The 1,457-nt window shown below is 39.9% G+C and overlaps 1 pseudogene; it reads left to right on the top strand.

Annotated features, from left to right (window-relative positions):
• Positions 1-1,125: 1,125 nt before the first annotated feature.
• LOC118601352 lies at positions 1,126-1,244 on the top strand (annotated as a pseudogene).
• The last annotated feature ends 213 nt before the right edge of the window (positions 1,245-1,457 follow it).

A 1,457-nucleotide genomic window follows, 5' to 3' on the forward strand; every position in this document is an offset into this window, starting at 1 on the left:
TTCCTTCCTTCCTTCCTTCCTTCCTTCCTTCCTTTCTTCCTTCTTTCCTTCTTGATCATAATATCTTTGGGGGCATTGAGAGACTCAACTTAATAATGACACAGTGACTCCTGAAACTAATGTAACTGGAAGCAATGTCTTCTGACCTAATAGAATTTACTGGGTTGGCCCTGCCTGGGATGGGGGAATCTGCTGTCAGTACTTCTTGAGCATGCAAAGCTTTAAAATTAAAAAAAAAAAAAAAAAGACTATTTACCAACTATCTCATTACCAACATATCCTAGGGGTACTAAAGAAATAGTTCTACTTCAGATTGCACCTATGTGCTTAGGCAAGCCCACCACCTGGCACAATGCCCTATGAACGGTAAGCACTCAAATATATTTAATGATGAGAGGGAGGAGGAGAAAGAGAATAATGATAAATATAGCCATGAAAACAGTGTTTAGTGATGGTGATTATATGATAGTGATGACAAAAATACTACTTACCTTTGAAAACTGAAGGAATCAATTTTTATGTCATATGATAGAATTAGGAAACTTCACTGAAAGACATCATTCTGAAACAGATTTTCAGTTTTCTTTCAAGCAATAAATTATTTCTGATAAAACTCAATTCTAGGTTCTGTCTGATAGAAGTCAGCTTCACCCTCCTTTTTGGCGAATCTTGTTCACTTGTCAAAAGGGCTTGGGTGTCAAAACTCAGGAGTGCTACAGCAGGCTGACTTCAATAGTTCTAAATCGAAGGGCCCAGAGAGGGAAAAAACCCAGAATTCTGAAAAATGAAACACCTTAGCCATCAAAGCACCTAAAGCCCCATCCAATTTTAACACCCAAAAAGTTCATTTGTCCTCAGGCTCCAAGATGCTTTCCAGGCTAGTTAACTGCGTTCCTGATATCTTGGTCCTTGTCCAGAATGGAAGCCCATTGTGTCACCTCTCCACTTTTTCTTCAGGTTTGCTTTTCCTTTCCTCCCTCCTGGCTCATTGTTCTAGGGCTGCCCTCTCTTCCAATACTTTCTGCTATGCTTAGAACATTTAATGCTACCAGCAGCATTAAATATCCTGACCATAATAGAATTTCGCATCCAGAAGTGGAGTGTGCCATAAAAACATCTAAAATAGTTTATGGCCGTGCTACTCTGAACAAGCCAGATCCTGTCTGATCTCGGAAGCTAAGCAGGGACGGGCCTGGTTAGTACTTGGATGGGGGACCACCTAGGAAGACCAGGTGCTGTAGGCATAAAATATTAAAAAAAAAAATAAGGGATTGTAAGCTGACAAGTTCCTTGCAATCTGTGAGGTCAACCGAGGGTTGCCTCGCCTAAACAACAACAACAACAACAACACTAAAATATGTGCCTTGGCTTAAGATTGATTAGTGATCATTGAGAACACTGAGATCAGAGTTTGGAAAATGAAGATCCATCTAACATATTTAATAAGATAGGTGCCT

This window comes from Rousettus aegyptiacus, unplaced genomic scaffold, assembly GCF_014176215.1.
Source record: "Rousettus aegyptiacus isolate mRouAeg1 unplaced genomic scaffold, mRouAeg1.p scaffold_m13_p_3, whole genome shotgun sequence".
Taxonomy (NCBI): Eukaryota; Metazoa; Chordata; class Mammalia; order Chiroptera; family Pteropodidae; genus Rousettus; species Rousettus aegyptiacus.